Source organism: Meriones unguiculatus, chromosome 7 (assembly GCF_030254825.1).
Source record: "Meriones unguiculatus strain TT.TT164.6M chromosome 7, Bangor_MerUng_6.1, whole genome shotgun sequence".
Taxonomy (NCBI): domain Eukaryota; kingdom Metazoa; phylum Chordata; class Mammalia; order Rodentia; family Muridae; genus Meriones; species Meriones unguiculatus.
This window is the reverse complement of record NC_083355.1, coordinates 105405608-105420589: the sequence shown is the minus strand read 5'-3', so window position 1 is coordinate 105420589 and position 14982 is coordinate 105405608. Positions and strand designations below refer to the sequence as shown.

General features: G+C 45.7%; 1 protein-coding gene across 3 annotated transcripts in view; it reads left to right on the top strand.

The window, feature by feature from the left end:
• The window catches only part of Efcab11 (EF-hand calcium binding domain 11), a 218423-nt gene extending 203930 nt beyond the window's left edge, over positions 1-14493 (top strand). For 2 of the 3 annotated variants that reach the window (XR_009593054.1, XR_009593055.1), the window contains exon 8: positions 7481-8791. The gene's annotated coding sequence lies outside the window, so the exon portion shown is untranslated. Of the gene's footprint in view, positions 1-7480; positions 8792-12767 lie in introns of those variants that run through there. The other variant, XR_009593056.1, reaches the window with a different exon arrangement.
• Positions 14494-14982: the final 489 nt, after the last annotated feature.

Here is a 14982-nt window from a genome sequence, read left to right as displayed (position 1 = left end):
AAGAGACACAGATAAACAGAATAGATACAAAAACAGAATCAATCCTTCTGCTACATCCAAGAAACACACCTCAACATCAACGATAGACACTATCTTGGAGAAAAAAAAATTCCAAGAAAATAGACCTAAGAGACAAGCTGGTGGAGCCATTTTAAGATCTGACACAATAGACTTCACACCAAAATTAATCAGAAGAGATAGGGAAGGATACTACACACTCATCAAAGGGGAGGAGAGAACACTGCAATTCTTAATGTCTATTCCCCAAACACAAGGGCACCAAAGTTTGTTAAAGCAAACAAACAAGAAAACCCAAAACTACTACTACAACTTAAATCACATATTGGTCCTCACAAAATGATAGTGAGAGATTTCAAAACCCCACTCTCACCAACATCTAAAAAAAAAAAAAACAAAAAAAAAAACTGGAGCTAACTGACATTAAAAACCAAGTGGCTCTGACAGATATTTATAGAACATTTCACTCAAAACAGAAAAGAATATACCTTCTTCTCCTCAACTAATGGAACTTTCTCCAAAACTGGCCACATATTGGACACAAAGCAAGTCTCAACAGAAACAAGAAAATTGAAAAACCACCCGACCACCACAATTACAACTGGATATCAGAAACAACAGAACGCTAACAGACTCATGGAAACTGCACAGCTCCTTGCTAAATGGAAAATGGGCCATGACAGAAAATAATAAAGAAAGTAAAGACCTTCTAGAATTAGATGAAAATGAAGGCACAACAAACCCAATGTATGGGACACAATGAAGCAGTTCTAAGGGATGGCACTAAGTGTCTACACTTAAAAAGAAAATTGGAGAGATATACTAGTAACTGAACAGCACACCTGAACTCTCTAGAACAAAAAGAAGAAATTGTACTCAAAAGGAGTAGACGGTAAAAAATAATCAAACTCAATAAAATACAGACAAATAGTATAAAGATTAATGAAATAGACTTGGTTTTTTGAGAAAAGTCAATAAGATGGACAAGCCCTTATCTAAATTAACTAAAAGACAGAGAGAGAATATCTAAATTAATGAAATTAGAGATGAAAAGGAGGCATAACAACAGGCACTGAGAAAATCCTGAGAATCATGAAGACATACCTTAAAAACCTATAAACCACCAATTTGGAAAATCTAAAAGAAATGGATAATTTTCTTGATACATATCATCTACCGAAGTAAAATCAAGGTCAGATAAGTAATTTGAGCAATCCTGTAATTCCCATAAAATAGAAGTAATCATTAAAAGTATCCCAACCAACAAACCCAGGGCCAGATGGTTTTAGTATAGAATTCTACTGCACTTTTAAAGAAGAGTTAACACCAACACTCCTCAAATTAGTCCACAAAATAGAAACAGAAGGAACGATGCCCAATATTTTTTATGAGGCCTCAATTTCCCTGATACCCAAACTGCATAAAGACCCAATAAAGAAAGAGAATTATGAGCATCTTCCTCTTTTATTCCTCTTCCCTAAAAAGCTCCAGGTTATATAATGGATAACATAGTACCCCATGTAAAACAATCAATCATACATTCATTAAAATGGGTGCAAGCACAAGTGTGCATTTTACTCTCAGGATCCAGGAGCTAACTAAGACTTCAAGTTCAGCCTGAGGTAGATAGCAAAATCCTATTTAAAGAAAGAGAGAGAGAGAAAAGAAAACAAAAAAACCGAAAGAGGTAGAGAAAAAGAGAGTGAGAGAAAGGAAGGAAGAAAGGTAGACAGACAGACAGACTGAGGTAGGCATGATGGAGCATGCCTTTAATACCAGCAGGCAGAGGCAGGAGGATCTCTGAGTTCAAGGACAGCCTGGTGAGTTCCAGGACAACCGAGAAGGTTATACAGAGAAACCCTGTCTGCAAAAAGCAACGAACAACAAACAAACAAACAAAAAAGAAAGAAAGAGAATTATAGACCAATTTCCCATTGGAACATAGATGCAAAAATTCTCCAAAAAAATACTTGCAATCCAAATCCAAGAACATGTCAAAAAGATCATCCACCATAATTAAACAGACTTTTTTTCCTAGAGATGCAGGATGTTTCAACATTTATCTCTATTTTTTCCTTTTCTATTTTTATCCTACAAGTGCTTTGTATACATATTGTGGCATCCAGCTTAGTGTTTTTATGGAACTCCCGAGAGTGGGAATGAGTGGGTCTCTGTTTATATATCTGTTTCATGTGCCTTTTCTTGGGCTCTTTCCCTTCTGCTTGCTTTGTCCTGCTCCAGTGTGTTCCTCTTTGTTGCGCATAGAACTATTCCTCAGTAGCCTGTTTTCTAAGGAGAGACAGAAAGGGGGCAGATCTGGATGGAAGAGGAGGTAAGCAGGAATGAGGAAGAGCAGAGGGAGGAGAAACTACAATCAGGATAGATTATGCGAGAGAAAAAAAAGTGTTTTCAACAAACAAGGGAAAAACAGAAAGAGAGCAGCACAGTCCTGAGTGGGAATGCCTCTTCCCGGGTTGAGGCACACACTAAACAGGCACAGAAGGAGCTGGGAAGGAACGTTTAAATCCGGAGTTGCAGGTGAGTGTTTACTCCCTGGCGCTTGCAAATGGTGCTTGGAAAACTGCATATCCAAGCGCAAAAGAAGGAGGATTTTTATGTTACTCTGTAGGTAAAAGTCACTGAAAATAAAATGATGGGCTGAGCATAAGAGCTAAAATTATACATGTCTTAAAGGAAAACAAAAGAAGAAAGCTTCATGCTGTTTCATTTGGCCGTAATTTCTTGGTCATGATAGAAAAAAAAAAAAAAAAGCACAGGCCGCAGGAGAAAAAGAATGCGTTATTAGACTACATAAGAATTTAAAACTTCTGTCAGGCCCTGTGGCTCACCTCTGTATTCCCAACATTTGAGACGTGAAGAGAGGAGAATCAGACATTGAAGCCATCCTTGTCTTAGAAAGAAATATGGGCCAGAGAGGTGGCACAGCCCTTAAGAGCATTGTTGCTCTTGCACAGGACCCGGGTTCAAGTCCCACCACCTAGAGGGTGGCTCACAACCATCTCTACTCTAGTTCTACCCTAGTTCCAGGGGATCTGATACCCTCGCCTGTCCCCAGAGGACACCGATCACGTATGTGGTACACATACATACCAGTAGGCCAAACACTCACATATAAAATGAAAGCATCTATAAAAATTTAATATAATTAATTAATTAGCTGATTAACTAAAGCTGTGGACATTATTATACAATGAAAAAGGAACCCGTGGAACAAAATATGTGTAAAACATGTACACACACAGTGTGTGTGTATGTGTGTGTGTGTGTGTGTGTGTGCTCCTCCCATCTCCAATGATCTAAGGACCATTAGTTCCCATTTCCCAGAGGTCCTATCACCTCCCATAGGGACCGTAGGGACCAAGCCTTTGACCACAGGGGGCCTTGGGGGATCCTCAAACAACCCTTAAAAAATACTATCATCTAGGTTTCTGTCGGCAGATAAATGGACAAACGAAGGTGTTGATATACAGCAGAATGTTACTTGTCATAGAAAGGAAGAAACTGTTTGCTGAACCTGAAAGACTTCAGGCTGTTAAACAAGGAAGTCATAGACTAGCCAAGTGCTATCGGTTTCCTCGACCTACCATATCCACAGAAAGGGAGAACTAAATCACGGCTGACATTAAGAGGCGGTTTCTATAGGCATGGTGTTTCAAGTGGAGACAATGGAAAACTTATGGAAATGGTTGGTTGGCAATAATATATATATTCAGTACCATTCATATGTATGCACAAACATGACTATGGTAGCAAATTCTGTGTCATATTTTTAGCACAACGCAAAATGGGGGTGGAGGAGGAGAAAAAGAAAGGTCCTTAAAGGGAAGAAGCTCCGTGTGTCTCTGGAGTAAGCTAGGCTTGTTTCCCCCTCCTTTTCCGCAGCAGAAGGAGAGTCTTGCATTGCAGGTTGGCCCAGTTCCCCAGTTCCTCTCTCGGAACACTCCCATGTGCTGAAAATCTCCGGCCAAGTGGGCCTGTGCCTCTGTCTCTGGCATGTGAGCTTGATTTCCCCACTTCCCTGCTTAATTTAGGGGCAGGCACTTCACTCAAGTGCCTAAACAGGAAGGAGAAATTACCAACGCTGCTATTTTCTCTCAACAGCCTTAAGATCCGAGCTAAAGCCACCATTATCCTTTTCCTCCAATTCTCTAAAAATATTCATCTCCCTATTGAAGGGAACCGTGCCTGGTGGGGCCCTGGTGGCTCTCTGTGAGAGGGAACCTGTCCCCTGGGAGGCCCTGCTTTATCTACCATTGCTGCTGCCTAGAATTCAGCCGTAAGGCCTGACCTGAATCTTGGTTATGGGTTTCTGTTTTTTTTAATTTGGAGCAGAGGATTAGTTTACCCTGCGATGAACAGACCTCGGGGCTAATTATTTCAACTGGGTTCCAACCCGAAGCTGGTGCTTCTGTAGTGCCCTTGTGTAGAGCAACAGAACTCTGGTGTTGACGCCAGACCTGCTGGCGTGTCCTTGTAAGGCCAGTGCTGGGGAGGCAGAGACGGGCAGATGCCTGGAGCTAGCTGCCCTAGCCTGGCCTCCTCGGTGTGTTCCAGGCCAGTAAGAGACCTTGTCTTAGAAAACTAGGTAGATGGCAACCGAGAAAACCATCCTCGGGCCTTCACATTCAAGTACACATAGGTGCAGTGCACTCACACGAACTCACGTGCATATCCAGGAACACAAAGACCTCTGGTATTGACATGATTTCTCAGAAGATAGGACAGAGGCCAGGTAACTTTTTCCATCACAGGATTCTGCATAAATCTCTACTTCCTTTCATTAACAACTGTTTTTACCAAGATGCAAACTACAATGAAGCTTGCTCTGAGTTGCTCTGTCATGCAAATCATTCTACAGCAAGCCAGGGGTTCTGAGCAAGCCAGGGGTTCTGCGCATGCATGGGCTTTCTGCAGAGCAGCTGGTATTTGCCGGAGTGTGGGATGGCGGTGTGACCAAGAGGCTCAAGAGGCCCAAGAGGCCCTGGTTCCAGGCACAGCCATACCCAAGAGACAAAATGGTGTACCCCTCATTTTCACACACATGCACACACACCCTACAGTTGGCTAATATCTCTGCTGGCGTGGTTAGCTGAATAGCATGAGCCTTGTAAAGTTTAAAACATCTGTACAAAAGAGAGGGCTCCCCCCTCCTACCCCCACCAAGTCCCATACGGGTCCTGGAACTGAATTCTCAGCGCCTGTCTTGGATCAGTCACTGTGGTCAAACGGAGAGGTGCCTCAGACTCACCCAGCCTGTGCCATCTGCCCCTCTTCATGCGTGGGGCTGGGACAGGGTTCAGCTCCACTTTACCTCTGCGAGCCAAGAGCGTGGGAAGGAAAGCTGAATTGCTATTACCTGAAGGAAAGGGAAGCCTGTGCCGAGCAAACGAAGATAACAGACATCAAGTTCGATGCCAGGAGTACAGTCAAGAGCAGGCAACTGGAGGCACAGGGCACTGTGACCTCAGGGTAGAATGGGTAGGGTATCTATGAACCGGGTCCTCCGGCCCCACCCCACAAAGCCTGATGACCTGATGACCAAAGCCCTCTTGAAGATTTTAACAGCAGCGAAGTGACTGCCCCTGGACCACTGAAGAAATGGAACCATGGGTGCTAGTCTTCGGGAAAGCTGCCAGAGGGTTCCCTTAATTTTATGTTCATTTCTTCATTCAACAAAGATGAAAGGAATGCTAACTGTATGGAAGGATCTTCAACAATGGCTCAGTCAAGGTCACAGCCCCAGCTCAGGCTCCAGTGAGAGGGTCTTACCGTCCAAAGTAAGATAGGCTTGTTTGACTGGGTAAATCACAATCGTCTTTTGCATATGATACTGGATTTGTATAAAACAGACAGCAGCAATCAGTCAACACACATTTGACCATTTATTCCTTGACAAAGACATCCCACCCTCCTGTAGCATTATTAATTTTACTGTATTGTTTATCTGCTATGTGACTAATCAAGTCGTGAGTGATGGGGGTCTACCAGCTGGATTTGCAAGAATGATGACTTCAGTGCCTCTCCTCACAGGGATTAGGAAGGAAAGTTACTCTTATCCCTGCTAGCAGCTTGCATGGCTTTAAACATTATGGCCTGTCTCTCTCTCTCTTTCTCTCTCTCTCTCTTTCTCATAATTTTGCTACCTTTGATCTGAAATTTTGATCTTGTTTGGTTAAATTATCGCTAGTGAGGTGCCCAAAGACTTTCAAGTATCTGCTTTTTTTTTTAACATTAGCTTCTTTTTGTTTTTTTTTTCTATAATTATTCTAAATATAATATAATGACCATGAAAGCAGGGGGGGAACGCACATTTTCTCTTCTTGAATTCGATTTCATAGTCACAGCTTCCACTTGCTTAGCACCTCTCTACTTCTCAGGTTCATCTGGACGTGGTGTGTGAGTGGTCTGACAGGATTGCCTGTCAGGCATCTTCCTGTCCACTGAGGGGAAGAGTCAGTTCCTGTGATTTAAACAGAGGACTGGGTGCTTCTCCAAGTGCCTACTCTAGAGACTCGAGACCTGCACTACAGGATTTTGTGTGTGTGTGTGTGTGTGTGTGTGTGTGTGTATGAGAGTCATTTCTATTTAGTAACTTGTTAATCAGAGACTTATGCACCTATTCTGCATCAAGACCTTGATTAGTGGGGGTCAGGGGTGATGTAATGAGGATAGAAATAAATAGGTCCATGTCATCGTATGCCGTGAGGAGACATAAAACAGAACGGGAAAAACAGAGGCCAAAGAGGAACTCTTGGATTGGTGGGAGGAGCAGGTCCATCAGTTTGTTGGCAGTGCCACCCACGGAACCCCACAGACTGTGTGGCTTAAACCACAGAAACCTATTGCCCCACAGGTCTGGAGTATGCAAGTCCTAGAGGGAAGTGTCTGGGTTGCTTCCTTCAGAGGCCTGTCTCCTTGCAACACAGTGGCCTTCTCACTGTGGGTTCACTTGACTTTGGTGTATCTGTGTGTGCACGCATAAGTGTGTGTGTTCCCATTCTAATGAAACTCTAGTGAATAACCTCTCTAAATGACCTATCTCCAAATATAGTCACAACCTAAGGTACAGGGATTAAGACCTCAAGGTAAGAACTGTGAGGGGTAGAGTTGAGCTTCTAATGGGGATCAGGGGGGACCTCTGTGAAGAAAGGTAACATGAGCAGAGTCCTAGAAAAAGGGATGGTCAGGGCTTGAGGTTGAGTGAGCTGGGGAGAGAGTGTTCCCTTCAGAGGGTGATGAGTACCAGGGGACAGAGACAAGCAGGGATGAACAAGAATGTCACAACAGGGCCTATCTGGGGAAGAAGCTCATGGCCCCTGTGAGGGCTGCACTTGTGAATGCTCCTGGAAGTCGCTGTAATGTTTCCAGCCTGACAGAGACATGATCTCACATACATTTTTAATTTTTAAATTCACAACAGATTTATTTTTTTTTTCTGCAGACTCCCAAGAACCTATTGGCTGAGATCACAGCTAACCTCAGCAAAGTGGCTAATTATGATATAGACCCCACAGATTCCTCTACTGGCTTGTGTGGGGGTTCCTTTCCCAGGGGAGGAGTTAAGATATCAATCAAGAAGCATCTGGACTGCTAGGTTGCCACGAAAGCCTCCCCTGCTGTAGTCAGCGCTGCTTGGTTTACAAGAAGATGAATACATGGTTCCATTTGCATATTGAAAAACAGATCCTTTCCTTGAAGAAAAGCCCTGGCTCTGATGAACTGGCCTACAGTTATCTGTTAGAAAGAAATGAAATTGACGGTACTGGGGAAAACTCAAGCAGAGGCAAATCCAGGATTCTTTCCATCCTTGACAAATGCCATCTGCAGACTTACCTGAGGTAATGAGAGGACAGATAGCAATCATTCTGGCTATTCTGAGGAAACGCGTTTCAAAAATAGCAATCAGTCAAGCTTTCGTCTTATTGTTTTTGAGATGCAGTGTCTGTTTTTATGAAGAAGGAAATGCTGGAGAGACAACAGATTTCAAGTATACATCACTGGGACCTCTTCAGAGGCAACTCTGTAAGGCCCTTCACAAGTCCTCCAGACTCCATCCTCAGTTAACCAAAGAGGGATTCATCCCTAGGAAGCCTGCGTGACTCTGGATCATACCACAAACCCAAACCCACATTTTATGTCTGTGTACTTGCGCCAATATGTGGAGATGTGTAGCCCAAGCCCACCTCTCTCTCTCTCTCTCTCTCTCTCTCTCCCTCTTTCTTACTCTCCCTTTCTCTCTCTCCCTCTCCCTCTTTTCCCTCTTTCTCTTCCTTTTTCTCCCTCCCTCTTCCTCTTTCTCTCTTTCTTTCTTTCTTTCTTTCTTTCTTTCTTTCTTTCTTTCTCTCCCTTTCCCTCTCTCTGTCTTTGTCTTCCTCTCTCTCTCTCTCTCTCTCTCTCTCTCTCTCTCTCTCTCTCTCATGTGTGTGTATTAACTGAAGATTAAACTTAGGACCTCCCACATGCCAGACAAGCTTTCCAACACTGGGCTATATTCTCAGCCCCATGCATATATAAGAAACAGGGTCTCCTGTAGCTCATGCTGGCCTTGGACTTGCTCTGTTACTAAAGATGACCTTGGACTTCTGATCTTCCTGCCTCTACTTCCCAAGTTCGAGGATTACAAGTCCAGCTTGTGCCATCCTGGGGACTGAACTCAGATATTGTATATAGCAGGCAAGCATTCTACCAGCTGAGCTCTATCACTAGCCCCCTACCAATATGTTTCTAGATTAAAATTATTTTGTCTGTTTTACAGAGCATTTACGCTGTGTTACAGTATACCCAACCAAAAAGCACGTCACTGGCAGCCTGGTAGGCATTTTCATGGGAGCTGTAATGCAAGCTGTCAACTTTCTCCCCTGTGTTTCCATTCCATTTTGTTGTTCAGGGTCACCTTCTAAGGTCTGTTTCATCATACAGGTTATTACACACACAGTGGAGTAGAGAACAGGAGAGGAAGAGAGCAAGAATGTTAACTTCCAACTGAAACATCACAATCACTGTGACGGGTTGACCCCTTCGCTACTGTGAGCCAAGAGAAATCATTCTCTTTAAAAGTTTTCTGATCAGAGTTAGTAAAATTTTAATTGTGATCACTTGATTTTCACAAATAACAGTAGGCTATTTTAAAATTTCTTTTTAAAACACAGAGAAGCATTTTCTTGAAGAGGCAGATAGTCGGTAGAAAACAGAGATCAACTACTATTTGAAATCAGTTTGACGCTCTTAGAACCAACTTTAACATGAGCGCTGAAAGGTCTCCTCGCCTCCATGGGGAACCACAAGTCTCACGATATTTAACCTGCCCAGATGAATGACTGAAATTATGTGTGAAGTCATAAGGAAACCAATTAATCAAATATGGAGCTTAGAAATCCACATATCTCAAGTGTGCTTAGAATGTTCCTCTAGAAATAGACCCCAGAATTCTGAAGAAATCAGAGGAGAAAGGACAGGGCTCAGAGTGTGAGGCCGAGCCCCAATGAGATTCCCCGGATAATCTGACACTGTCCTTGGGGACCGTGTCCAAAGGACAGTGCAGTATTGAAGCAATGCTGTGACATCTGCTTTAACAAGCAAAGCTAGAGACCATCTGGGATGACCCAATCGCCAGTGGAATGTGTCCCTGTGCATTGAGAAAGCCTTGTTTCGAGGCTTCTGAGGAAAGCCTTGCTGTGAAGGAGGGGGTGGCTGTGTTCTCCAGTTGTTAGAGTAGCCAGCTTCCACTGTGTTTTCCCTTTAAGCCAAAGTGCTTTCGCAGCTGAGCCGCAGTGTTCTGAAAATGCCTACCTAACAAGGTCCAGACTCGGGGTTGAATCCCAAATGGTAAACTGCCAAGAGCAGTTAGACGCTAATATTTCTGCAGCCACAGCAAGTCAGCTCAGAAGAGGCACTGTCGCAATCCAACCTCAGGGAGGAAGCCAGTTCCTGAAAGCTGGGGCTCAGGACAAGGATGCGCTTCCACAGGGTGGGAGGGCAGTCCCTTCTCTGCAGGGTACCAGCGTGAAGTCTGACCTCCTCTTAAGAATGATCCGGCATCACATTCCCGTTTGGTGACCAAAGGCTGCATTTAGCACCTCATGCTTGGAACCATGTCAAAGAGTCTCATTTACCCTGCTGGCCAGCTGGGACCTGCTATATACTTGAGTAAACACAAGGTTTCCTAATAAACTGCCTTTCTTAGAAGTCTGCAATTCCAAAACCCCTGAACCCAGGAAAACTCCAAGCTCTCAGAGAGACAGGAAAAGGGATTGAGTCGCAAACAATAGAGCTAGGAAGAAAACTCAGATGAACTCTAGGGCAGGTAGCTAAAGGAATCTGGGAAATTACATTTCAGTTGCCAGTCTGGACTCTTGTTTGCAAAGGTGCCTGGACCTGTGAATTGAGTGAATCTTGTTCAAAGTCTGTTTGCCTGGCTTTATTCAAAGTCTTCTGTGCCTTTCATTCCCCCTGTGATGGATAATTCGACAGGTGTGATCCTAAGCCCTGTTCTGAGAACAGTGGACAAATGAAAACCAATGATTTCAAGGCCTGTGGCTTGGGGTGGAGAAGCAGGGAAAACACACATGCACCACAAACAACAAGAACAGCAGCAAGGTATGTCAAGAGAGGTTTTAAGGAGCCACGCAGAGCTGAGAGGCTTAGGACCTGAGATAGAAAGGCATGGTTTCTTTTACTTGGTTACTAACGGGAATCTTTCAGAAAGGGGGGGAGGGGGCATCATGGTGCAGAAGCGTTCTCGCCCTGCAATACCAAAAATGCAGACTCTAGACAGATGGCTGAAACCTCCCTGTGACAAAGTTGGCAATATCAGTTGCTCGGGAGGACATTTAACTCGTAGTCTCTGGGGGCTAGAGAGATAACTCAAAGGTTAAGAACACATAGTCCTCTTGCAGGGGACCAGAGTTCAAGTCCCAGCTCCCATACTAGACAGCTAATAACTATATTTTACCCCAGCTCCAGGGGCACTGATGCCTCTGGCCTTGGAGAGCAGCTGCAATCACACGCACATAGCCCCACACACAGGCATACAGTTAAAGTTAATCTTAAAAATGAATTTCCATTCTCACATTACCTGGTAATTATCGGGTGGATTTTGACCAAAGAGTATACATATTTGGACATAAAACATGGACTTCAGGCTAGGGAGATGGCTCAGGAGTGAAAGAGCTTGTCACAGCAGCCAGAAGACCAGAGCTGGGATCTCCAGATTTCACGTGAATAGCGGCACCCCACCTGTAATCCCAGTCTGCTGGCGTGTGTCCCGAGAGCACGCTGACTAGTGAGACTGTCTGTACGTGTGTAAGCTCTGGGTCCGATTGAGAGACCCTGATAAGAAAAAAAAGGAAAAGGGACAAGGAAGATTCCTGACCTCAGCCTGTGGCCTCACACATCAGCGTGTGCGCACACACGTACACATGCGATCACACAACCTCCACACACGTCCATAAGAAAAAGAAAAAACTACAGAGACTTTTTAAATGGGCCTAAAATTTGAGCTCTTACCAGCGAAGAGATTGCCGTATGTCGGGTTTTCCCAGAACTGGGCTTGTAGATGAGAGTGCTTGTGCAAGGAGTCCTTAAGGATGTGCTCCAGGGAAATCAGTTTGGAATGGGGAGAGTAAGAGAGAGGAAAAGCTGGAGGGGTGGAAGACAAAATCCCCAAGCAAGAGAGCCATTTCCGGCTCCACCTGTGAGACGCATTGTCTGGAGTTCATGCTACATCTCAGTCTTTATTTCCGTCTTAGGGGGAGCTGGATTTGCATATTTTGGAACACTTAGCCATTGACCATAAATCCCCAGAGAGAACAAAGCTTCCTAGGTGCTTCTGGCATCAGCGTTCTGAGGCGGGCTGGTCACAGGCATCAACCGTCGGAAGCAAACCAATGGAAAGGACACCTAAGAGCAGAAAAAGGACTTTGAGGGAACGGCAGAGTTCCAACGATGTTATGTGTGGCTAGGAGATGTCGGGTCTCTAAAGAGCTTGCCTTTCAGACATGTGGACCTGAGTTGAATCCCTAGAACCCATGTCAAAACAAAACAAAACAAACAAACAGAAAAAGGCTAGGTGCAATGGTTTATGCCTACAATCCCATCACCAGGGAGGCAGGGACAGGCAGAGCCCTGGGGATTACTGGCCAGCCAGCCTAGCCTAGTGGGTGAGTTCCAGACCAGTGAGGGACTGTGTTGACACTATCTACCTAAAAATACCTATAATACACATAAGGTATTACGTGTGTTATATGTATTATACACAGTTGAAATAAAATTTTCCCGTTTTGCACTGACAGTGCGGCCTCCAAGAGCCACAGACCATCTAACGAAGCCCCTGACAGTAGGCTTGAGAAGCCCTCTTCTGACTTGTTGGTGGGCGGTCTATGAAACATTATAGGATATTGTTGTTGCCCATGCTTGCCTAGAGATGAAAGGGAAGTCCCCAATTCCTGAGGAAACCCTGCACTTCAGACACAGGGCCTAAAGGCCTCTTAGGTGGAGCCGACCTGAACGCTTTCTCCCTAAGGACTTCCATGGTACCAGAAGGCACCACACAAGCTTCCAAAGGGGGGACGCAGCCAGCAGTCCTACCCGGCTGTCATGCCTATGAGCCACAACAATGGCCAGCACAGCATGATGGCGCTGGGCTCTCTTGGAGGAGAACGCACCATCATCCCTTCACTAAGCTGGCATACTGGCGAACCGCATTCTAAACATTTGTCTTATGCCCACAGGTAACTGTAGTCCTCACCCCTCGTCAAGGAAACTTCTTTCTGTAACAGATGGAGACCATTACAGAAAACCATAACCAGTCAAAAGAGTTATGCATCCCAGGCCCCGTGGACACATCTAAGGCTTACAAGGCATCGACCTTAGACAAAGAACTGCAGACAGCCAAGGAAAACGTGGGAGAAACAGTCTTCCCCAGGGAAGAGCTCACAGGTCGGTTATTCACCCAATGGTTAGCCCTGAAACATGTGCATTCAAGTAACATTATACAGACTATACAGCATATAATGTTATATGCATAATGTTAATGCATATAACATTATGCATTAACATTAAATGCAGTTGTATTTAAGTTGCTATATACGTGTGTGTGTGTGTAACAATTAATGAAAAAGGAGGAAATGAATTTGAAAGAGCAAGGAGGTTTACATGGGGGATTTAGAAAAAGGAAAGGGAAGGGGGGGAAATGATGTGATTATACAACCTCAAAAATTAAAAATAATTTTAAAGTGATAGCACCCAAGGAATAACATCTCTGCCCTACACACACACACACACACACACACACACACATATACACAGAGACACACAAAGATGTGCACACACAGGCATGTGCACACACACACAGCCTGCAGGTAGAATAAGAAATGGTCATCTCACACGCAAATCCAAAATTCTGAGGACAGACCCTTTGACTTGCCGCCGAGTTAGAGGCAAGCGCGATCCAGCCAGGCAACCCTGTGGCCACGGAAGACCTGCGCTCAGGACTCATTTTCCACCTTGGCTGGGGCCTCGTAGTGCCCAGAGACTGTTCTGGGTAGTGGTAGGTGGCGCTGAGCGCACTAACGTGACTGTGTCACTGCCTCACCCCAAAGCAGCCAGCAAGCCTCTTTACCCCACCTGGGTCCGCACCCCTTTTCCGTTTGACTGATAAACCACCCAGAGGTTTTGTAATTCGGACTTGGCGGGGGGGGGGGAGCCCTGGAAAGTTCCAGAAGGAGATGAAACTTCACTTTTGACCTTGAGCACCAATAGAAGTCAGAGAGTTGGCAGAGGGAAGTGAGGGCCCCCCGGGGTGGGGGGGCAGGTGGGGAGGGACAAGCTGACTTCTGAAGGCGCACAGGTAAAGCGCGGGGCCTGCTCTCATGACCCAGTGGAAGCCCGGCTTAGGGAAAGCGAAGCACCACATCCTCAACAGCTGGCTGTCGCTCGGGGCTCAGAATTGGGTCATGGTCTTCAGCATCACCCCCATGCTGCTCCCGCCGGCGCTTTCTGACTCTCTGCCCAGTTCCTCACTCAGATTTGCTCTCCATCATGCTGTGGCGTGCTCCGGGACCGTCCTCCTAATGAGTGCTTGCCAGGTCCTGGGAGCTGACAGCTTTCAATACAAGGAAACAAATAACACGGGCCAGGGTGAGGAGCAGAACAAAATAAAGATGGTAGGGGGTGTTTTCAGAGAACGGCATCGTGGAACAGGCACGTTTCAGAGACATTTTGGAAAGGGGAGACCTGATGTGTTAATTAGGAGTCTGTTTCCATAATGAGACTGCGCAGGGGAGGTAATAAAGGCAACCAAAGGGGAGCGGAGGGGACCGTGGGAGCCAGTGAGCGCTCTGCCGCCGAGAGGAGGGCCCGTTATTCTCTGTTGTTTTATGTGTGTCTGTGGTCTGTTGGCTCCCTGAGACAGGGGACTGCCCCTTTTGTGTTTTGTAAAGCGCCATGAATAAAGAGCCTCGGGTATAAATAACGCCGTGGTTTCTGCCCCCAACAGGAAGTACAGCAGCCCCTGCCAGCTCCAGCTGGTGGTGGGGCCGTTGGGTTTGCCAGGGCAGCTTCTATTCAAAGGAACCAAGGGCCCCCACGGAAGGGTTGGGGTTAAAAAACGAGAGGAAGGGCGGTAGCTCCCGAGGTGCTCTCAGAGCCGGTGCCCACTCTGAAGAAAGGGAGCTTGCGGGAGCGGGCAAAGGCCCCTCCTCGGCTCCCGTGGTCGGGATTCCGGGACTTGGGCCCCAGGCACAGCGGTCACACAGACACAGCTCCGCCCTGCCCCTCGCCGGAGCCCCGTCGGGCCTTCGGACGGATACTGTTGGGCTGAGAAAGGACAGTCTACCTTCCAGACTGCAGTCAGATTAATTTTCCAAAAGCGCAGCTTTGAACATGCCTTTCTGCTGTTCCGAACTGGCAGTGGCCCCCAACTGCCTGGCAAAGCAGATGCTGCGG